The following is a 25,272-nucleotide window of genomic DNA, read 5'->3' on the forward strand; positions in this document are numbered from 1 at the left end:
AAAGGCGGTCTGAAATGCAACTTGGTACCCAAAGCTTCTTGCAATTTCTTCCAAAATCGTGAGGTGAATCTCGGATCTCTATCCCACACGATAGAAATAGGTACCCGTGTAATCTCACAACTGAGAAACATACAATTCAGCTAGTTTATCCATTGAAAAATCCGCGTGACGGATAAAGTGAGCCGACTTAGTCGGTCTATCAACAACAACCCAAATCACATCCTTCTTACTTGCGACAATGGCGGTCCGGACACAAAGTCCATTGTGACTCGATCCCATTTCCACTCGGTATCGTGATCGGTGAAGTAACCTCAAGGCACTTGATGTTTCGCTTTCACTTGTTGACATATTAAACATCTCAAACAAAGTCGGAGATGTCTCGTTTCATACCATGCCACCAAAACCGACGTTTCAAATCGTTGTACATCTTCGTACTCCCGGGTGAATTGACATTCGGCTACAATGGGCTTCGTTCGAATCATCGAAATGAGTTCAATTCCTTGGAACACGCAGACAACTTCTGAACCTCAAACAATCATCATCATCAATTTGAAACTCCGATTCCTTGTTCGGAACACACTCAGCCCGTTTTGCAACCAACTCATCGTCAACTTTCTGAGCTTCACGAATTTGATGAGTCAATAATGGTTTGGCCTTTAATTCGGCTATTAACACATTGTCGGGTAGAATAGACAAGTGTACATTCATCGCTCGTAAAAGCAAACAGTGATTTTCGGCTTAAGGCGTCTGCAACCACATTAGCCTTTCCCGGGTGATAATCAATGACAAGCTCATAATCTTTTAACAACTCGAGCCAACGTCTTTGTCGCAGATTCAAGTCTCTTTGAGTCATAAAATATTTGAGACTTTTATGATCCGAAAATACATGGCACTTCTCCCCAAATAGGTAGTGTCGCTATATTTTCAAAGCGAATACAATGGCAGCTAGTTCGAGATCATGGGTCGGATAATTTTTCTCATGTGGCTTTAATTATCTCGACGCATAGGCCACAACTCGACCTTCTTGCATCAATACGCAACCTAACCCAAGTAGGGAGGAGTCACTATAGATGACAAACTCTTTGCCCGATTCGGCCGCACTAAAATTGAGCTTCCGTCAAATAAGTTTTCGTTGATCAAAACTTTTCGACATTTTTCCGTCCATTCGAACTTAACATCTTTTGAAGTAGCTTCATCATGGGTGTGGCTATCATTGAGAATCCTTTTACAAACCGTCGGTAGTAACCAAAGTCCCAAAAAGCTCAGAACCTCGGAATATTTCTCGAGGCTTCCAGTTAAGTATGGCTGAAATTTTGCTCGGGTCGACTCGAATACCGATCTGAGATACCACATGACCCAAGAAGTGACCTCTTTAACCGAACTCACACTTGCTGAACTTAGCATATAACCGCTTATCCCGTAAAATTTGCAACACTAATCTTAGGTGTTCAAAGATGTTCGGTCTCATCTCTTGAATAGACCAAGATGTCATCAATGAACACAACTACTGAACCGGTCCAAATCTTGTCGAAGATCCGATTCATCAAATCCATAAATACCGTAGGGCATTAGTGAGCCCGAACGGCATCACTAAGAACTCATAGTGACCGTACCTCGTTAAAGCGGTTTTGGGTACGTCGAATCTCGAATCCATATCGATAATAACTCGATCTCAAATCTATCTTTGAAAACACCGAGGCTCCCTTTAGTTGGTCAAACAAATCATCAATACGCTGTAACGGATATTTATTCTTTATCGTCACTTTATTCACCGACGATAGTCAATGCACAACCTCATGGTTTCGTCCTTCTTTTCACAAACAATACTTGGTGCACCCTAAGGTGAGAAACTTGGTCGAGCGAAACCTCTATCCGTCAATTCTTGCAACTGAGCTTTCAACTCTTTTAACTCGGTTGGTGCCATACGATACGGAGCTATCGAAATCGGCGTAGTCCCAGGTATAAGCTCAATACCACACTCTATCTCCCGAACAGGTGGCAAACCCGGTAATTCTTCGAAAAAAACATCCGGGTATTCACAAATCATCGACACAGATTCGGGTTTTATTTCTAACTCCTTATCATCAAGTACATACGCAAGGTATGCTTCGCACCCCTTTCTTACATATTTCTGGGCCAACATTGATGATATTACAGCTGGCAACCCCTTTAAGTCCGTAGACTCAACTCGGATCATCTCGTTATTTGCGCACCTCAAATCCATAGTCTTGCTTTTGCAATTCACAACCGCATCATGCACGGTCAACCAATCCAAACCAAGAATAACATCAAATTCATCAAACGGCAGAAGCATCAAGTCCGCCGGAAAACAGGAACCTCGAATTACTAGGGGACATTTCTTACACACTTTGTCGACAAGCACGTAGCGACCCAAGGGATTTGACACCCGAATTACGAACTCAGTAGATTCAATAGGTAAAGTCTTCCTGGATGCTAGGGTCTCGCATATATAAGAATGAGTAGAACCAGGGTCAATCAAAGCAATCACATTAGTATCAAAGAGAGTGAAAGTACCCGTAATAACATCTGGCGAGGAAGCATCCTCGCGTGCGCGTATTGCATAAGCCCTAGCAGGAGCGCGAGCCTCGGATCTGGTCGTAGCATCTCTAGATCCTCTCTGACCACCACTAGCATTGCCCATATTTCTAGATGGTCTACCTCGGCGATGGTAGCGCCGGTTCCCCACTCGATCTACATTCTGCTCGACAACCTCGGGCAATCTTTAATGAAGTGGTCAACTGATCCGCACTTGTAACAGAGCGGTCACGGAATCTACAACTTCGAATGCCATTTGCCACAATGTCGACACTCAGCTCGTCTCGACGTTCATTCCCAACACTGGGCGGCCAAAGTGCCTCGTGTACCCACAGGGGTCGATCACGATCTAGTCTAAAAGGCCGAAGTGCCTCTAGACCGCCCACATCATCATGAAATTTCTTCGATGCCTGTTGAAGCGACTTTCCCGAGGATCTTTTACGAAACTCTCCGGTTCCCACATCAACTTTTGTTTTTCTTTTCTAAGCTCTTGACTTTACAAGCTCGCTCGACAAGTACTACGAACTCTCGTATTTCAAGAATGCCAACGAACATTTTATATCTTCATTCAGCCCATCCTCGAAGCGTTTACACATGATAGCCTCGGACGAAATACATTCCGAGCGTATCTACTAAGTCTAACAAATTTTCGCTCGTAATCGTTGATCGACATAGAACCTTACTTAAGCTCAAGAAATTCCTTCCGTTTTGATCAACAAATCTCGATCGATATACTTTTTGAAACTCGGTTTGGAAAAACTCCCAAGTTACTTGCTCTCGGGCACAATGTAAGTCGAGTACTCCACCAATAGTAGGCGTAATCGCGTAGCAATGAGATAGTACACTTTAGGCATTCATCGGGTGTACGAGATAGCTCATCGAGTACCCGGATAGTGTTGTCCAACCAAAATTCAGGTTGCTCGGCATCGTCGCTATCCGTAGCTTTAAATTCAGTAGCCCCATGTTTTCGGATTACATCAACTGGGGCTTATTCGACCTTATTTGGTCGATTCACGGAGGCATCGTAGGTGCCGGGGCTGTGTTTGTTGGGAATGGAGGTTGTGGAACAGCCGTATTAGTTCGAATGTATTGGTTGAACCAATCATTCATCATGCTATAGAAAGCTTGTCTAGCTTCATCATTTGGATTACTAGCATTAGGTTGAGAGTCCGCCGGGTCTTGTCCCTTGTCGGGAGCAGGCGCTACACTCTCAAGATCATCAGCTACCGCTCGGTCGGGATCGGGATCCATCACTATAAATAAACACATTTGCGATTGTCAGAAATCACCACACTATCAAATAATCACATAAAATGGCATGTATAGCTAGACCCAAACGCATTACGGTAGTCCTAGAATCGACTAAACCGTAGCTCGATACCAATAAAATTGTAACACCCGTGCACTCCGAGTCCGTTATCGAGTCGAACACAAGGTGCACACGGACTTAACTTAATTGTTTTCACAGTCCATAAAAAAAAATTTCCAGACAAGCTGGTTACTGCGTCACTGTCACCTTAAAAATCATATCTTGAGTTTCAAAACTCGAAAATCAGTTTCGTAATTTTTACCTGAAACTAGACTCATATTTCCATATACAGATTTTTTTCTAGAATTTTTGGTCAAGCCAATTAGTACAGTTTATTAGTTAAAGTCTCCCATGTTACAGGGGTCGACTACACTAACCTTCGCGCGTTACAACTTGAATATCTCCCTGTACAGGGCTTCAATACTGATACCGTTTGTTTCTATAGAAACTAGACAAAAATAGGAATCTATACATATATGGCATGACTCCTAATTATCTCCGGTTAATTTATAATGAATTTCCAAAGTCGGAATAGGGAATCCAGAAACCGTTCTGGCCCTATTTCACGAATACCTAAATATCTCTTAACATACAACTCATATGACCGTTTTGTTTCTTCCATATGAAAGTAGATTCATCAAGGCTCATTTAAATAATTTATTCACTATTTAATTCCATTCCTGCTATTTTTAGTGATTTTTCACATCCACACCACTGCTGCTGTCAGCATCTGTTTTCAAGGTAAACTTTACCTATTTCGTGGTTTCCATGGACCAACTAGAGTTTTGTCATACATAGGTCCACATATGATCATATTTAGCCATTCCAAGGGCTGATCATTGGCCAACACTTCCATTCCAATCCATAGTCACATCATGAAACCATATATATATACATAAACACAAATGGTCTAATGCCATACTCCACTTCTATGCGCCATTTTCGCATGGTACATACACATACATCACAAAAGTACTCGAAAAACAACAAAGGGTAGTCCTATACATGCCATTTCAAAGCTCAACCAAAATTTGTACCAAAAAGGGGCTTTGATAGTGTGGGAGACTTCTACTTCCAAACATCCCGAGTCCGATGGTGACGAGCCAAAATCTATAAAGCAGAGAACAAAGAAACGGAGTAAGCAATTTATGCTTAGTAAGTTTTGAGCAAGGGATTCAGCACAACAAAAGCATAGCATTCATATAGCTAAACGGATAATTTCATATGCACACATTCTCAATATCATACTTACTTCACATTACCAACCCTTATGTTCATACACAAAAGATCAACTTAGCCAAAGGCGGTGGCTCGTTTATCAATGGCGAATACTTACTTGTAAGGGCTCAACTAATTCAAGCACATACGAACATACCCCATTGCTGGAATTTTTGTAGCGTATTAACTGAAATTTTTACAGCAAGATTGCTCATTCCGAATCACGTACCTTGAATTTAACCGGATATAGCGACTCGCTCGATTGTCTTGGGACATAGCCCGGTTATAGTGATTCGCACAATTGCCTTCGAATTAGCCCGGATTTAGTAACTCACACAAATGCCTTGGGACTTAACCCGATTTTGGTAACTTCGCACAAATGCCTTGAAATTGACCGGATTTAGTCACTTAGCACAAAAGCCTTCGGGACTTAGCCGGATACCATTCGAATAACCAAGCACATATATCAACAAATCAATACGCATTCTTATTACATTCTCATTACCAAAGCTCAAACACAAGACACTTATCATATTTACAATTTCGGCTCAATAGCCACACACAAAGAGCATGATTTGATTTGCTTAAAACATGATCTAATCAAATCATAATTTAAGCTCTATTACTCAAGAACTTACCTCGGATGTTGTCGAATGATTCCGATGGCTATTCGACCACTTTTTCCTTCCCTTTATCGGATTTAGCTCCCTTTGCTCTTGAGCTTAATTTAACAAATAAATTGATTTAATCATTTGAGCATCGAAGAGGAATTCAAGGTACTTAGCCCACATATTTTCATTAGACATTTAAGTCACATATGTACGAAATCATGAATCAAACTCAACACATTAGTTAGTACTCTCCTTAGCGAATTTTCCAAGCCAAGAATAGGCATCAATATGCTTGCCTCTAACCGAATGCATGCACACCAATCCCCTCATGTGGCGAATATGCATGTCCATGTTGAGGCCAATTATACATAATACCACACATAAACGACATACATTTTACTAACTAACGCATTCCATATTGTAACTCAATACGCATCAATCATTTACTTCATAACCAAAACATCATCATATGAAAATATATACCTTGAGATAGTATATATGTCATACCAATACATCATCTGCAAACATATATATATATATGTATATGCTAGAGCCGAATCTCAAGGTTGATTATAACTAAACATGAACATAAATCCAAAACACAAATCTTACCTACCATGCAATAAGCATAAATTATACTTATGGATGTACCATGGCCGAATACATCACAACACCATACCATTTCAATTTTGGTCATGGTTAAACAAAGAACTTAATGTTTCACTCAAAAATGCTAAAAAGAAAGTCCAAGAGCCATCAATCCACCATCACATGTATCATTAGCAAGCTTCATATTCAACATGCAATGGCATTAACACAAAATCCACCTTGGCCGAATACCATTCCCATGACATAGCAAGGATTTGAACCATGGGCTAATAAGAACATCAAGTTAGCAACCAAAACATGCATGAATCTCATGGCACAACATCAAACATACCTTAATCTTGATACAAGTATGGCCAAACCTCTTCCTAATCCTCTTCCAAACCAAACATGAAGCAAGAACTCCCTCTTCTTCCTTAGAATTTTCGCCAAGAGAGAATGAAAAGGATGAACAAATTTTTTCTTTTCTTTTCTTCAACTCACGGCAATGGGGGGAACACTCACCATTCTCTTTTTTTTCTTCCTTTCATTATTCAATTCCCATGCTCATTATTTTATTTTTTTCTTACATACACCATTGTCCCAACATGTTTTATGACATGTTTTTGCCCATAATCCCTTGTCATGGCCGGCCACTAGCTATTAGGGGGGAAATTTGACATGCAAGTCCTCCCTTTTGATTACATGCACTAGTAGGTCCTTATAGATTAGCCTATCACATTTCAAAAGTGTCACACAAGTCCTAATAACTGGATTCACATGCAATCGACTAAATCGAAGCTTGAAATTTTCACACATTCATAAATACATATTCTAGACAATAAATATTACGTTCAAACATTTCGGTGACTCGGTTTAGCGGTCCCGAAACCACTTCCCGACTAGGGTCAATTTTGGGCTGTCACAGTTCAAGAAATGGTTGTTGTTCATGTTATTTGGATGAAAAGAAAAAAATTGGTAGTTAGGTGAAGTAGAGTCTAACAAATGAGCACATATGTGCATTAGTTGCTAGATGGAGAAAAATCGGCTAGCAAGTTGAGTACTAAGGCCGAATATGATTTTGGATATTATTAGGCAATGTATGTGTTTTGAATTGATGGAATGGAGAGGATGCTTTAATTGTGTTATGAACAATTATATGTTAAATTAAGGTTTGCTAAGCTAGCTATTAAGGTGAAGTGCAAATGTTGGTATTTAATTGGTAGTGTATATATGTGTAATAGCCGAAATGAAGATGCTTGATGTCATGAATAAATGTTGTTTATATGTTTGGGAATTGAGTAAAAATTTGATGTTTAATCACTTAAGGATTCGGCATTGTTTACGATAATTTACTTAAAATGTGATTTTGAATGTTATGAGTATTGGGATGTAAGTATATGTGTGTGCTTGGTCATAGGAGTTTTCTATGAAATTTTGTTTGGTTGAGTGATGAATGGCCGAATGAACTATAGGCTAGGGTGGATAAATTTTTGTACATAAGTAGTGTGTGTGACTATTGGTTAATGAATATTCGACATAATGGGGTTTATGAGTAAATGGCATAATATATATATATATATATATATGTGTGTGTGTGTGTGAATATGTGGTAGTGCATAAAACAAGAAATTGATTAAATTGGGATGGTCACACATAGGTATATTAAACATAGTTTTATAAATGTGATATGAGTATTTTGTTTGTAAATGAGTAGTAAATATGTTAAGAATGGTTCTAAAATGTATATGGATGCCGTGTGATTGTGTTTGATTGGGAAGTAAATTGTTTGATTTAGCTCAAGAGCTTAGAGGATCAAAGTTGGATAAGGGAAAGGAAAAAGTGATCGAATAGCCGTTGAAATCGTTTGACAACATCCGAGGTAAGTTTTGAGTAATGAAACTTAGTTTATGATTTGATTAAGTCATGACATATAAGCATAACAAATAAACGGTGATATAATGATTCTACTTGAATTGTATATTGAGGTGATTAGTTTATACCTATGACGGGTAGCCGAATGTGTATAGAGATCATGTTATAAAGCAAATCAAAATCATGCTCTTTGTATGTGGCTATTGAGCCGAAAATGGTAATGGTTGATAAGCGTCTTGTGTTTGAATTCTAGTTATGATAATGAAATATGGATGTGTCATGAATTATTGGTATATGTGCTTGATTATTCGGATGATATCTGGGCTAAGTCCCGATGGCATTTGTGCAAGTTACTATATCCGGGCTAAGTCCCGAAGGCATTTGAGCGAGTAGTTGCTATACCCGGGCTAAGTCCCGAAGGCATTTGTGCTAGTGACTATATCCGGGCTAAGTCTCGGAGGCATTCATGCTAGTGACTATATCCGGGCTAAGACCCGAAGGCATTTCTGCGAGTTGCTATATCTGGCTAAATCCCGAAGATACTTGTGTTTGGAAGCGAGCGATCTTGCTATAATAATTTCAATTAATCGCTCATAAAATACAAGCGATAAGGTATGTTTCAGATATGCATCGGAAAGGTTGATTCCTTTCAAATAGTACTCGCTCAATTGATTAACGAGCTTCCACCTCTAGTTAGGTTTGATACCACATGTATGAATATATTGGTTGAAGCGTGAAGAAATTATGATTTTGAGAATGTGCATATATGAAATTATTCATTTAGTCATATGAACGCTATACTTTAGTCGTAAATAATTTCGTTACTCAAAACTTACTAAGCATTAAATGCTTATTTCGTTTCTTTAATTCTCTGTTTTATAGATTTTTGTTAAATCACCTATCGGACTCGGGATTGTCGAAGTCAAGTCGTCCACACTATCTAAGCCCTTTTGGTACTCTTTTAGTTAAACGTTGATAATGGCATGTATAGGACTAACCTTTGTTGTTAATCAAGTACCTTTGGTAATGTGTATATATTCGGATAGCCATGCGAAAATGGCTTAAATATTTTGAGCATAGTATTAAAATCATTTTGTATATATATGGTTATTGAGAGGTGTGGAAATGCTTGGCAATGATTAGCCATTGGAATGGTTAATCACGATCATATTTGGTGCTATGTATGTCAAATGGCTAGTTGAATCATGGAAACTATGAAATAGGTGAAATTTACCTTAAAATAGATGCTGACAGCAGCAGTGATGTGAGTTTGAAAACTCACTAAAAATAGTAGGAATGTAATTAAATAATGAATAAATTATGTAATCTAACCTTGATGAGTATATTTTCATATGGAAGAAGCAAAACAACCATATGAGCCGTATTTTATGAGATGTTTAAGTTTTCGTGAAACAGGGCCAGAACGGTTACTGGATCCCCTATTCTGAATTTGGAAATTTACCATAAATTAACCAGAAATAATTAGAAGTCATGATTTATATGTACAGATTCCTTTTTGTGTCTAGTTTCATTAGAAACAAACGGCATATGTATTGAAGCCCTGTACAGGGAGATATCTAAGTCGTAATGCATGAAGCTCAGAGTAGTCAAACCCTGAAATAGGGGAGACTTTAACTAAAAAACTGTACTAATTGGCCTGATCAAAAATTCTAGAAAAAAATATGTAGATGGATATATGAGTCTAGTTTCAGGTAAAATTTACAGAATCAGTTTTCGAGTTTTGGAACTCGAGATATGATTTTTAAGGTGACAGTGACGCAGTTAGCCAGCTTGTCTGGAAATTTTAAAATGAACTGTGTAAATAAATGAATTAAGTTCGTTAACACCTTGTGTTCGACTTCGGCAACGGTCTCGGGTGCGGGGCGTTAAAATTGGTGAAGTAATCGATGACTACAAAGATGAATTGATGCCCATTAGAAGCTTTTGGTGATATCGGCCCAATGACGTCCATGCCCCACATAGAGAAAAGCAATGTAGAAGTCATGACATGAAGATATGAATTAGGCATATGAATTTTGTCTCCATAAATTTGGCACTTATGACATCTCTTGGCATGATCAATACAATCCCCTTCCATGGTGGACCAATAATACTCGAATCTCATGATTTGCCTGGCTATTGTAAAACCATTAGCATATGTTTCATAAACACCCTCATGGACTTCTTCCAAGATTTTCTTAGCCTCGACAGTGTCTACTCATCTTAATAGCACCTGATCCTTTCTTTTTTTTTATATAGGATATCCTGATCTAAGACATAGTCACTGGTCAGTCTTCTCAATGTCTTTTTATCATTCTTAGTTGCTTGGTCAGGGTATTCACGATTCTTCACATATCACAGTATATCATGGTACCAAGGGTGATCATCCTTTTCTTCTTATTCTTCTTCGATGTTGTAACAATGAGCCGGAGTCTCATAAATACTCATATGAATAGGTTTTACATCATCTTATTTGTTCACCTTGACCATGGAAGCTGAAGTAGCTAAGGCATCAGCAATCTGATTTTTGCCTCGTGGAAGGTAGCAGAAGGTGATGTCATCAAACTCTTTAATTAATTCAAGAACCAGCTTTCGATAATCAATCAACTTGGGATCTCTTGTCTTCCATTCTCCCTTGAGTTGATAGATCACTAGCGCAGAATCCCCATATACCTCTAGCACTTTGATCTTACATTCTATGGTTGCACAGATACCCATGATGCATGCTTCAGATTCTGCCATAATGTTTGTGCAATCAAAATCCAATTTACTAGTGAATGGATAATGATCTTAGTTTAGAGATACCAGGACTGCCCCAATTCCATTACCCATAGCATTTGAAGCTCCATTGAAGCTTAGCTTCCAAGGATGACCTTCTTAAGAGTCTTCTTCAGTTGTTGCAACATACATGAGATCTTCATTCAGGAAGTCAAAGTTCAAAGGCTTGTAATCTTTTAGAGCTCTACTGGCCAGAAAATCTGCTATTGCACTCCTTTTTATAGCATTTTGATTCACATACACTATATAAAATTAGGAAAGCAGAATTTGCCACCTGGCCATTCTTTCATTCAAAGCAGTCGACACCATCATGTACTTTAGAGGATCGAGTTTTGAGATAAGCCAAGTTGTATGGTACAACATATACTATCTCAGTCTTTGGGTTATCCAAATCAAGGTGCAACACAACTTCTCGATTGGCGAATATCTTGTCTCACATTCAGTGAATTTCTAACTGAGACTGTATATCGCTCTTTCTTTTCTCCCCAACTTATCATGTTGGCCAAGCACACATCCCATGGAATTTTCAAATACTGCCAAGTACAGTATCAACGGCTTATCTGGGTTAGGTGGCATCAGTACTGAGGCATTGGAAAAGTAATGTTTAACCTTGTCGAAAGTCTTCTGGCATTCCTCATCCCAAACACCTAGATTTTGTTTTTTAAGAAGATGAAATATGGTGGTAGTATTTCTCAGTTAGTTGTGAAATGAACCGGGCGATGTAATTTAGTCTTCCTAGGAAACCTTAAGATTCTTTTTGAGTGCACGGTGGAGGCAACTCCTGTATATCCTTTACTTTATCTAGGTCGATCTCGATCCTCTTTTCACTGACTACAAATCCTAGCAATTTTCCTAACCTAGCCTTGAAGGTACATTTTGCTGGATTGAGCTTTAGCTAGAATTTTCTCAATCTTAAGAACAACTTCCTTAAGACTTGCACATGGTCCTTTTCCGCTTTGGATTTTGCAATCATGTCGACGACAAAAACTTCAATTTCTTTGTGCATCATGTCATAAAACAAGGTTACCATGGCTCTTTGATACGTTGCTCTCGTATTTTTCAGTCCAAATGGCATCACCTTATAGCAAAATGTTCCCCACATGGATACGAATATGGTCTTCTCCATGTCTTCAGGATGCATCTTTATCTAGTTGTATCCTAAGAAACCATCCATAAAAGAGAACAATGAGTAACCTGCCGTATTGTCTACTAAAGTGTCGATATGAGGCAATGGGAAATTGTCTTTCGGGCTGGCTTTGTTCAAATCTCTATAGTCTATGTACATTTGTACTTTCCCATCTTTTTTAGGGACGAGGATGATATTGGCTACCCATTCTGAATATTTAACCACTTGTAAGAAACCAACATCGAATTGCTTCTTGACTTCTTCTTTTATTTTCAGCAAAATGTCGAGTCTCATCCTTCGGAGCTTCTATTGAACTGGCTTGCATTCTTCTTTTATAGGGAGTCAGTGTACCACGATATTAGTACTTAACCCGGGCATGTCTTGATATGACCATGCGAAGACATCCTTGAATTCTTAGAGTAACTCAATGAGGTCTCGCTTTGTCTCTGCGGCAATGCAAGCTCCAATCTTCACCTCTTTTTCCTCTTCTAAGGTCACAATTTTCATTAACTCTTTGTAAGGTAGGATTTTTTTCTTATCTTGTTCTACCATCCTCAACAAATTAGGAGATAGGTTACAATTTGATAATCTTCAAAATTCTAAGAATCCTCCATACACATATCTTGCTCAAAAGGGGATTCTGAGTCAGTAGTAGCGTCACTTATATCATTGATATTTGAAGGCCTATTATAGGGACGAGTAAAAATCCAAAGAACAAAAGAATCTAAGAATAATTATCTATATGGTATGATTATGAATGAAAATGAAAGAATAAAAGAATATTTGCTCAAGATGATACGCAAAGATGCAGTTTATTGAAATAAAGATGTTGGACATGAGTCTATTTCACAAAAGGATTCTTATTGCTCCTAGGCTTAGAGTAATAAGCGTATTTTGAACATTACTCTGAATTAGCTCTAAAAACTACATGAATCTTTTCTACAGTCCAATTGTTTAGAATACTTCCAGGTACATAGGGGCAGATGCTTGATAAATTTTCTCCCCTAATTCTTCCTTCGGATGTGGTGTTGATGTTCAGATTTCCCAACATTTCTTCAGTGGTATCTTTTCTTGACATCTTCTGTTCAGGGTGAATAGTTCCTCCTAACATGAAAGTCTTGGATATATGGGGAAAGGTCATCGGTTCCCATTTGACCTCTTCCCCACTCAGTCGCGCTCTTCTCTTTTCTTGTTTTGTCTCCAGCTTTCACTTCTTTTGTCTCGCATCTGGCTTGTATCTTAAGCCAAAGTGGTCTTGTTTGTCCACTAGCATAGGTATCTCGACCCTTCATTGTAGGTATTTTCCAAGTCCTTTCCCAGGCAAGGCTCCTTTCTCAACCGTCAGTTGCAGGCCCATCCTTATAGTTTTGGAGATTTTGGGTATCAGGATCTTGTTCCCTTCAATGATGAAGGTTGCATTCACAAATTCCAATGATCGAAAGGAACATTCTATCGTTTCATCGTCTGCCTCTATGTATGGTGTGTCACTGGTTATGGATGCAATAATGTATCCATCGCTGAAATAGGGTTACGAGGCATTACCAATCAAATCACAACATACGTCATACATTTCTCAAACATAAATCCATTTTCACTTAAATATCAATTAAACATAATTACATTGTCCCTTATAAGGCTCTATGAGACCCTAAAACATGATTGAAAGAGGTTTGGGACTAAATCAATAACATTTGAAAACTTTGGGAAACTTATAAAATTTCTCATGCATACAGGGATCACATGGCTGTGTGAACAGGCCGTGTGCCTCACACGGTCACCATACACACCCATGTCACAAGCTGTGTGGAAACAGGGCATACATACTGACTTGCATCACACGGCTGGAGACACGCCCGTGTGTCTAAGCCGTGTAACTCACTGACTTGTTTAACTAAGTTACAGTAGACACACGGTCGAGTCACACGCCCGTGTGCTCAACCATGTGGGGCGAAATTAGGCTTGGTTTAAGCCACATTTCTCACCCTCCTCAAAAAAACCAAAACCATATCATTTCACACCATTTCAATATATTTATAGGCAACTAAAACATACTATTTCATATACAAATCATGTCATTTAAAATCCATCCATTTCACTACTCAATTCATAATCCAAAACATACTAAAACAATATGCCATTACCAACAATTTCACCTATCTTCTCTATACATTTTTCTCATCATCTTATCATCTATTTTAAACCTCAAATCATACCAATTAATCATCATAACATCCATGAAAAACATGCCAAAACTTAAGGCCATTTATATACATCATATTTCTCTTACCAAACGCATAAAATAAGCCAACCCAAATGGCTAAATACACATCAACATTTATATCATTTATGAGCCAAATCTCATGGCTAAAATCATATCTCAAAACACATCATCATATCACTAGCCTATACATGCCATATACCATATTTATAAAGTACCAAAAATACCAACAAGTTGATCGATAGTGTGACGGTGTTCCTGATGATCCCCGAGTCCAAGCTAGCTTCAATTATCTATAAAATAGGGAAAGAACACCCAAAGTAAGCTTTAAAAGCTTAGTAAGCGATATACAAATAAAATTACTGCATGAATCAATATCATTTCCATCAATAGTCAAACTATGGGTAAGCGCTTATAAGCTCACAAACCTTTCCCAATGTATACATATTCAGTATCATGAGTGAATTCATCAAATACTTCTCTTTTCAATACTTGTATAAATCTCGTACGTACCTGAGTCACTTAACTCATTCACTCATTCTTTCTCAACTTGACTTTGCCCGTTGAACCTTTTGGAATTGTTAAGGATACTCGAAAATCACATATAGCTCTTACAGTGCCATATCCCAGATATGGTCTTACATGTTGTCACATATCGATGTCGATAGCCCAGCTATGGTCTTACACAAAATCAAATAATGATTCCAATGTCCTAGACATGGTCTTACACATAATCACATCTCGTTAATCCTAATGTCATGACATTCGTATCCTATACTATTCTTGAGGTTCGTATGAACTTTCGGATATTGTAACCCTATTGATTCTTGCTCGTATTTGATCATTCAGGATTCATAGCAGTTCAATGACAATTAAACATATACAATTCAATTTAAATATATTTATTTGCATATGAACTTACCTTGTATTCAGGATAAACGGACTGGATCGACTATTTGATAACCTTTGATTTTCCCCGATCTAAATCTGATTTCTTTCGTTCTTAATCTATATACATTAAAAATTAACTCATTTGTTCCTCAAACCATTCAATCCAGTCCACAAACACATATTTGGGCATTTTTACACTTTAGCCCCTAAAGTTCCATATTTTTACAAATTAGTCCTTATTTCACAAAAATACAAATTCAAGAAATTTAATCCAATTTCACCATAGTTGAATTTCACTAGTGTTCCTAGTAGCCAACATATTTCATTTATTTCACATTTCAACCCCTCAATTTACACATTTCACAATATAATCCCTATTTGACATTTTTGTCAAAAATCACTTTACAAAACATTAAAATCTGTCATCAAGTTTTCATATTTCATCATAAAACATTCAAAAGCTCAAATAATCATCATTGAAACTTCACAAAATCATAAAAAAAATTCAAAAATTAAGGCATGGGCTAGCTAGAATACAAAACAACTATTTCAAAAACGTAAAAATCATAAAAAACCGAGCTCAAAACATACCTAATTGTTTGAATTATTCATAGCCAAATGAAGAACCCTATTTTATCTTCTTTTTCGTCAAATTTCAGTGCATGGAGATGGAAAATAATGTTTTAATTCACTTTGTTTTATTAATAATAACATGATTTTTCAATTACCAATATTAACCTTTAATATAAACATATAAAATCCACTTAATATAAGGCATCTTTGTACCTTTCATTTAATAAACCATAGCAATTAAGCACTTTAAACAAGTAGAATGCAACTTTTGCATTTTATGCGATTTAGTCTTTTTTTCTCAAATTGAGCTATTAAACGATTAAATTAGCTCACGAAATTTTCACACATACATAAAATCATGTTTTAAACACATAAAATAATATTAAAATAATTTTCTAACCTCATATTTGTGGTTCCGAAACCACTGTTCTGATTTAACAAAAAATAGGCTGTTACACCCGTGATTTTCACATGGTATTCGCATTAAGCATTCGTGTCGTACCATTTTCGGAATGGAAGTTGCATAGGTTTTAGGTAGAAGAGGGATACTACATGTAGATCAAATAGACTCTAAACAGCTCCTTATATGTCATCGGAATGAGTGTGAACTGGAGCCATTTTGTATTTGGCCTTGGGTTGGATTCTTGCCTTGGGGGCCCTGATGGCTAGTAGTTATTGTCCTTGGTGGGCTTACAGTGATTGGTTTTGAATAACCCTTGTTATATGTGCTTGCATTATTCACCTCATTTTATTTCTTCATTGGGGCTGATCTTTTGGCGCTTTCCCTCGCGTCTATCTCACCACTCCTCACTGCGTTTTCAATCATTTCACCAGACAATACTATATCTGAGAAGCTCTTAGTAGCGCTTCCCAAAATATGGTTGATGAACGGGGCTTTTAAAGTATTGATGAAAAACATTGTGGTTTCTTTCTCCAAAAGAGATGGCCTTTGGGCATATTCCTTGAAGCTCTTATTTTGCTTCTTCTCCATGTTCTACAATGTGATTCTGTCGGGTGTCATGTCCGTCACACGACTATATTGCTTCAGAAAAGCTTGTGCTAAGTCTTTCCATGAATTGATTTTGGCACGACTCAGTTGGTTGTACCATTTAGCTCCTGACCTGATCAGACTATCTTGGAAGCAATGGATTAACAGTTTATCATTATTGACGTATCCTATTATCCTTCGACAAAACTGTAACAACCTGATTTTGGGGCTAGTTGGAATAGTGGCTTAGAGATCACAAATCTGACGTAGTAAAATTTTATTTTATTATATATTTATGGTCTTCAGTTTCATGGACTGATTTCATGAAAATTTCGTTCGAAAATTTGGATGTTTGGGCACTAAATTTTGTCAAAAGGACTAAATCGTAAAAAGTGTAAAAATTGAGTTCAACTTGTTAAAGGTGTCCAATTGCGATGAGATTTTAAATTAGAGGTCCTTATATAATAATTAGACCATTTGTTAAGTTAGTGGACGAAAATGGACATGGTGAGATAAAAATTCAAATTGGTTAATAAAAGAATAAAAAGGGAAAATAAAACAAAATTTTCTCATCTTCTTCTACCTTGGCTGAATTTCATAAGGGTTTCATAGGTAGGGTTTCTTCAACTTTCAAGCTTGATAGTAAGTGTATTCTAGCCCCGTTTTTAATGCTCTTTACATTTTTGAAGTCCTCGTAACCCGGTTTACCTATATCTACCATTATTTTGAAGTAGAGTTCATGTTTAAAAATTTACCCTTATGTGACATGCATGTATTTTGATGTTTGATGGAAGATATTGTATGTTTAAGATGTGATAAATAACTTTTACTAAGTGATTTTTAGTGAAAATGCATAAAAAGGACCCATTTGTTAAAAAGTTGTAAAATGGGTAGTAAAAATCTGATTTGATGAAAAATGTGGGCTGATATGAGCATGTTTATGGTTCGGCTAGGCTTGGGTAACAATGAAAATAGATACATTTCATTTTATGAGTCTAGGGAAAAAATGTAAATATGTCAAAATTTAAGGGCAAAAGTGTAATTTTTCCATAATATGATTTTTGGAATGAATTGAATAATGTGAATAATAAATAAGCTAAATTTGCTATTATAGATCAAGAAAAACAAAGTTCGGACCTTGATCAGGGAAAGAATAAGGTGTTTAACAATTAAATCAATTTCTCCTATTTTTGAGTAAGACCATATCTGAGATATGGCATCGATATGAGATTTCATGTAAGACCATAGCTGGGCTAATGGCATTGATATGAGATCCTATGTACGACCATATCTAGGATATGGCATTGGTATGGTACTATGTGTGTGAGATTTCCCGAGTATCCTTTAGTATTCCAAGTGGTTCAACGAGTAACTTAACGACCATGTTAAAGTGATGAAAGATTAGGGTATGTTGTGGAAGACAATGGTATGTTGCAAGTTGGTACAGGTATGTACAAAAAACTCATGCTTAATGAGCTTGATATGGGATGAACCCTCGGTAAGGTTTGATTGAGTAAGTTACGATGTTAAGGTTTTAATATCATCTATGCCAAGCTTGATTATGAAATTTACAATGACATTTATGTTAATTTACTTCATGTTAAGTATATGTTAAAGTGTGTTTATGATGCCTATTATTTGCATAGGAATTTACTAAGATTTAAAGCTTACCCCATTTCTTTTTTCCTTGTCTTATAGTATCGCCGAGCCAGCTTGGGGATCAAAGACTGTCGGAGATCCATTCACAATATCAACTTAACACTTTGGGTACCAATGACTTTAATATTTTGTGTTATGGCATGTATAAGGACTTGGTGATTTTGTTATGTGTCATATTCGATTTGGCCAAATGTGTTGGCTTATAATGATTGATAATTCATTTTGTAAATGGCCATTGAGATTGAGATGATAAGTATGAGATGTTGTATGTGATAGAAAATAGCATGTAACTGATGTGTGGATGACTTGGTTGTGGCTGATTTGATTGTATGTACATGCATGGATTGGTGTTACTTATTGTTGTGTAGGTTGGTGCAAGTAAGGGTAGCAAAATGGCTTGGTAAATAACCTTACTTTTGTCCACACAGGTAGACACACGGGCGTGTGTCTAGGCTATGTGTGACACACGACTTGCCCTATTGGTGTGTGATCCGGCAGTGTGTCCCATTCATGTTGAATTTTTAGCTTCGAATTGGCCACACGGGCAGAGACACGACCATGTGTCTCAGCTGTGTGAAGGACACGACCCAGGGACATGGGCGTGTGCCTAGAGCGTGTGAAGTCTGCACCTATTTCATGAAAAATTATGAAAATTAAATCGCCCGCACTGCCTAAGCACAAGGGCGTGTGACGTCAATTTGTTGATGACGTCATAAACAGAGAGTTACACGGGTTAGGGACACGGGCGTGTGTGACCACACGGCCTACCCACATGAGCGTGTCCTAAGCCACACGGGCGCGTGACCCCTATTTTGATGAAAAATTTTCTAAGTGTTGGGAAGTTTTTTAAAGTTCTTGGTTTAGTCTCGAACCATTCCTAATGCATATTTTGGGCCTCGTAGACTCTATTAAGGAATGATATGAATGTTTTGAAAAGTTTTGAATTTGAGTGGAAATTCATGTCTCGGTTTTGAATGTTTGTTTGAGTTTAAGTCCAGCAATGCCTTGTACCCTGTTCTGGTGTCGAATACGGGTAAGGGGTGTTACAAGAACATACTGATGTGAGATTCAGGACAACTAGCCCCATTATATTTTTGAAACTCTAGAGTTTTGAATTTCGGTGGGAGCACTAAATCGGGGACCAAACTCAGATCCTTAGCATCAACTCCGTAGTGGTAGTCAGCATTTTCCATCGCTCTAAATTTTTCTTCTAACCATCTGCATCTATTCTCAAGTTGCTTTGGCAGTTTCACTCTTACTTTTTCCATTTCTGCCATATCATCTAGATCAGGAACAATGGGATTGGTTGGATTATCCCCTGGATTGGAGCCTGAACCTGTTGGGTAGTTTGTTGGTGTCGAGGTACCAACTTGATATTGTTGGGGTCTGATAGTAACAGGTACCCTTCGTGGGTTAGACTCTGGTTGTACCTGGACGTTTATTGGGGTAAAACCCGGGGGTAAATAGGATCATCATTATCATCCCTTGTGTTAACTACAGTGCTATTCCCTTTTTCAAGTCCTATAACCAGCAACTACGTCAATTGGCCTATCATACTTCTTTGGGATTCCTGTATCTGATCCCTCATATCCTGTAGTACTTTTGCTAACTGTTCTTGCAGTTGCGCTTGCAACTGATCTTGCATATGTTTTTGAATCTGTTCTAGCCTTTCCAATCTTTGGTCCATTACTTTGGTTTTAGCGTGAGTACTATAACGACGTTCTGTTGGTTGGCTCTTGTTGGTTTCCAGATTAACTGAAATAATTTCATTTAATTAGGGTTTTTTTGTGAAATTTATTGCATATGATGCAATGTAATGCAAATGCATGAAATGAATGCAAAAAGAGGCATTGAATCTGATTCAATTCTATTAGAACAACTTTACTAGAAAAAAATTTCTTTACATAAAATAGATTACATATACGGCTTTGCCCTAATACTCAAAGCCTTAACCTTCCTAAGAAGCCAAGCTAACTCTTAACTCAGATCTGATTCTGATTCATACTTCAAGCTTCGTACGCCAACCTAAACTTCTAGGGTTTGCAAATGATCGACCACCTCTCGTATTTGAGCCACAGCTTCACCCATGATATGGTCTCTATCCCTGACCTGACCTTGAGAACGGAGGAGTTACTCTTTCCAATGCTCGTTGTTTGCCTCAAGGAGTTCAACTCAGAGTTTAAAATTTCGTAATGCAGTCTCGAGCTCTTCTATTTTCCTTTTTAGCTTTTCAATCTTGTTTAAGTTCACTTTCAAATCAATTGTAGAGTTGCAGCTACGATACTAATGAAGTGACTTTTCTAGTTCTGCTACCCTGGCTTTTAATCTGACCTTTTCATTTTGGCATTCTAATAGGTCTCTTTTTAGAGCATTTTCTCGAACCCGGGCATCTTGGAATTTCTTTTCCCATTGATTGGCTCTATTCTTTTCTTCTTTGATCTCTTGTAGCCATTGTTTTTATGTTTTTCCTAGCCCAGCAGTCCTTATCGACAAGCGCAGATTCTTGTAATCCATTTTTAAATTGTCCAGAACTTACTTGGCCTTGTTCTTTCCTTTTCTCAGTTTATCAACCCCTAGCTTTTAAACATCAACATCTAGTCCTAATTGCATCTTTTCCTCTTTCAATTGCTTTATCTTCTTTCCTAGCTCTGAATTCTATTTTTTAAAATCCTACTTTATGATCTCTAACTCAGGTGGATCACTTGTAGGTATTCCTCCATTGGTTGAGTGCCTTCTTGACTTGGCCCAGGACATTGTCATTGACTCTTTTACCCCACCACCCATTATATTCGGGGGTCATTATTGGACCTGTAGCAAATCTTTTCATTCGGCGGGTTTGGTTCCAGGTGTTAGACATTTCTTGAACATTTTTCTTGTAATTATCACCCTTATACGAAAACTCGTATTGAGCCAACCATTGCATTGCTGGTATGAACTACCTCGATCTATACTGCCTCAATACAAGCAAAGGAACATATCCGACAGCTCCCTAAATCCCAAGTAGATAAAACCAGTCAAAGTCCCCACACCGGTACAGAATCTCATCGGGATCATCCAAGGGGCTCTCTATTTGACGTCCTAGTCTTAAAGATTCCGGAGGATCGTCTTCCATTTTTCCTCTGAAATACCGTCCCGCCTTGTTGTAGCCACTAATTCCTTCAATGGAGAGTAGTTCTTAGAGAATACTCGATAAGAAACTTTTTCTACTTTCTATAAGTGGCTGTGAAACCAAGTTAACAAGAGTTACGCACATCCGATGAATCTTCCTTCACCTGCTTTCCTGCATGCATTCAAAGATCTGAATGTTACAGCCAAAATTGCTGGGATGGGTGTGACCCTCTTATCGAGTAAGTCAAACAAATTTTTGATTGCCTCATTGATAAACCATAATATATACATATTTTTACCCCATGCTTGGCATATTTATGGATGATTTTTCCTTGGTTTTATTGAATTCGATGCTCCTAATCCTTTAAGTTAATGTTTTACACTTAGGTGAGCATAGGAAGGAGAAAAAAACAAGAAACATGCAAAAAATGGACAAAATGGGCCTAATTCAACGTAGCACACGGCTTAGGCACTTCCACACGGGTGATCCACATGCCCGTGTGTGACACACGGGTAGATCACATGCCCGTGTGTCATGGCCTTGTTGACATTAAATCAAGTCAGAATTGCACATGGACTGAGCACCTTCACACGGGCGTGGCACACGACCGTGTCCCTGTCGAGCCTAAGTCTAATTCTACTCAGAAAAGGCTTATTTTGGGCTAATTTGGGTATTCCAAAGTCTATTTAAACACCCTAGAAGAGTATTAAAGGGACATGGAGAGTTGAAGGCAGAAAATACTCAAGGACAACCATTAGAATCACCTCAGAAGCAGGATCTACATCAAGACTGAAGAATTCCATCCAATTTCCTAGAAGTTCTTTGGGTTTCTTTATGTTTTGTTGTTTCCCAACTTTGAGATGTTTTTCATTATTATTATGAACTAAACTCCCTAAATACCTAAGGGATATAAAACTTAAGACGAATCTTATTATTATTTGAGTTATATGATAAATACTTGTTCTTATTCTTAATTGCGAATTTAACTCTTGCTTTAATATTCTAGGATATTAATTTAGGTTTTTGATGTGCTTATTCAGTGGAGTAAAAGTCCTTGTTTAAGAGTAGATCATTCATAATTAAGCAGAGTTGCATGCAATCCTAGAGATAGGACGACATAAATATGCCAGATTAGAGTCAAATCTAATAAGGGAATTCATAGATCGAGTTAATGCGACAATAGGGGTTTTGATTAGAAAGAGATTTTGATTAATCAACCTAGAGTCAGTTGTTTTTAGTCTCGAGAGAGATATTAACATAAATCAGGGATTCCTACGGATTAAGTCAAGTGAATAAATCATCTAATTCAGAGGTAATAAGTGAAGTCTGGGTGAATTCTTCCTTGGGTATTGTCTTCTCCATCGGTTTTCCAAAAGTATTTTCCAACTTTAAACTCTGTCGTAATCTTAGTCAATTAGATAAATAGTTTTAGATAAAACATTCTCTTAAATTTTAGGCTAGATAATAAGAAGATAGTAATTATTAGTACTTTTAGTCCTTGTGGATACGATATTTTCGGTCTCACCATAACTATACTACTGTTCGATAGGTGCGCTTGCCTTAAGTCGAATTTTCAGTTAGTTTCATGACCATCAAGTTTTTAACACCGTTGTCAGGGACTAAGATATTAGGAACGCTTAATTTTTATTACTATAGCCATTTTTTTTATTTTTATTGCAATTTAATTTTGTTTTTATTTTTTAATTACTAAATTTTCCTTTATTTACTTCTGCAGGTTTTTATAGTTTATGACTAGAAGAAACCCGTCAGGACCTCTACTTTTCGATAGTGAGATTGAAAGCATAGCTCACAAAAACTGAAGAGAAATAAGGGGAAGCCTACAATATATAGAGGAAGGGCAAGAGGACGATATTCATACCATAACCGAGATGGCTGATAATCAGAATAGTCCGTTACCTCCTGTGGTTGCTACAAATCCAGTAGATTAGAATCCTGCTCCTCGTACTATGTATGATTATGCTAAACCTACTCTAACAGAAACTGATTCGAGTATAGTTAGGCCTGCTATTGCGGCAAATAATTTTGAACTGAAACCAAACACGATTCGAATGATACAACAGTTTGTTCAGTTTGATGGTTTGCAGAACGAGAATCCAAACACTTATTTTTGTGAATTTTCTGGAACTCTGCGACACCTTTAAGATTAATGGCATTTCTGACGATGCCATTCGCCTTCGATTATTTCCCTTTTCATTAAGGAATAAGGCTAAACAGTGGTTGAACTCATTACCGTGAGGGTCAATCACCACTTGGGAACAAATGACCGAAAAATTTTTACTTAAATATTTTCTGCCAGATAAAATGGCTAAATTAAGGAATGATATCTCTTCTTTTGTGCAGATGGATCTAGAAACTCTTTATGATGCATGGGAGAGATACAAGGACTTATTAAGAAGGTGCCCTCACAATGGGTTACCTCTATGGCTGCAGGTTCAAACTTTTTACAACAGTGTGAACCCCTCAACAAGGCAACTTATCGACACAGCCGCTAGTGGAACCTTAAACAACAAAACACCTGAAGAGGCTTACGAATTTATTGAAGAGATGTCACTGAATAACTATGGTGGCAAGTCATAACAACAAAGCTGACAAAAGCAGCCGGTTTCTACAACCTCGACGCGGTCACTATGCTATCTAATTAGGTAGAACTTTTAAATAAAAAGATTGATGGTTTGTATGGATCTACTCAGGTACATCCAATGATGAGGTGTGATTCAAATGGAGGAGGAGTACACAACACGGATTGTCCATCCTTCAACCCTAACACTGAGAAGGAACAAGTCCACTATATGGTAGTAATTTTAAACCTCAAAATAACCCGTATAGTAACACTTATAATGCAGGTTGGAGGAACCATCCCAATTTCTCGTGGGGTGGTCAAGGAAATCAAAGGCCACAACATCCCCTAGGCTTTCAACAACCACTTTACCAACAAGAGAAGAAACCAGACCTTGAAGAGATGCTCACAAAATTCATCGTGGTGTCAGAAACTCATTTTCAGAATACCAAAACAACGCTTAAGAATCAGCAAGCGTCAATTCAAGGGCTCGAAACTCAAATGGGACAGCTTGCTAAGTTGATTTCTGAATGACCATAAGGTGGCCTACCAAATAACACTAAAACTAACCCAAGGGAGCACCTTCATGCCATTACTGTGCACAATGATGAAGGGTTAGTTGAGGATGAACCGAAACTGAGGCAACACAATGTGGTAGATAATGATAAGGTTGATATAAGTAAAAACCATAAACCTCATGTACCATACCCTAAGGCGACAAGGAAAGACCACGCAGACGAACAATTCGATAAATTCCTTAAATTATTAAAAAAATTACATATTAACTTACCGTTTATTGAAACTCTTTCGCAGATGCCAAACGCAGTGAAATTTTTAAAGGAGCTCTTAGCTAATAAACGAAAGTTAGATGATGCATCGCATGTGGAATTAAACGTAATTCTCTCAGCCATTTTACAAAATAAGCTACCCAACAAGTTGAAAAATCCAGGGAGTTTTACGATTCCTTCTTAATTGGTAGTTTAAATGTTAACAATGCTTTGGCTGATTTAGGGGCAAGCATTAATGTCATCCCTTATAAAATGTTTAAACAGCTAGGTCTTGGGAAACCCAAACAAACTAGGATGAGCATTCAATTGGCACATAAAACAATCAGATTTCTTAGTGGAATTATTGAAGACGTGCTTGCCAAAATTGATAAATTTATATTCCCAATTGATTTTGTTGTTCTAGACATGGA

At 37.6% G+C, this 25,272-nt stretch overlaps 1 non-coding gene across 1 annotated transcript; it reads right to left on the reverse strand.

Annotated features, from left to right (window-relative positions):
• Positions 1-23,824: 23,824 nt before the first annotated feature.
• Positions 23,825-23,931, reverse strand: LOC128279946 (small nucleolar RNA R71). The gene has a single exon (XR_008270130.1). It is a non-coding gene; the product is annotated as a small nucleolar RNA R71 (small nucleolar RNA).
• Between the last annotated feature and the right edge of the window lie 1,341 nt (positions 23,932-25,272).

Source organism: Gossypium arboreum, chromosome 8 (genome assembly GCF_025698485.1).
Source record: "Gossypium arboreum isolate Shixiya-1 chromosome 8, ASM2569848v2, whole genome shotgun sequence".
NCBI classification, from domain to species: domain Eukaryota; kingdom Viridiplantae; phylum Streptophyta; class Magnoliopsida; order Malvales; family Malvaceae; genus Gossypium; species Gossypium arboreum.